We start from the raw sequence: 245 nt of genomic DNA on the forward strand, positions 1-245 counted from the left end.
CTACTGAATTATATGTTAACCTAATATGTTTTTCAATTCATTATAAAACAAAAAAAAAAAAAAAAAAAAACAAAAACAAAAACAAAAAACTACGTAGGAGGCCGGGTCTCTACGGAGTTGGAGTTGTGACATGAGAAACTGAATTTGCTGCTCCATCTGTCTTTGATTGGCTTCCATTTCTTGCTGCCGCTGTGTTTGTTGTCTCTTCAATATGGAGTTCACTTCCTCCTGCGTCTCTCTATGAA

General features: G+C 35.5%; 1 protein-coding gene across 1 annotated transcript in view; it reads right to left on the bottom strand.

Moving 5' to 3' along the window:
* LOC132190974 (glutamate receptor 2.8-like) overlaps nucleotides 1–245 on the bottom strand; it is a 5,766-nt gene that overhangs the window by 4,598 nt on the left and 923 nt on the right. The gene's annotated exons all lie outside the window — the stretch shown is intronic.

This window comes from Corylus avellana, chromosome ca8, assembly GCF_901000735.1.
Source record: "Corylus avellana chromosome ca8, CavTom2PMs-1.0".
NCBI classification, from domain to species: Eukaryota; Viridiplantae; Streptophyta; class Magnoliopsida; order Fagales; family Betulaceae; genus Corylus; species Corylus avellana.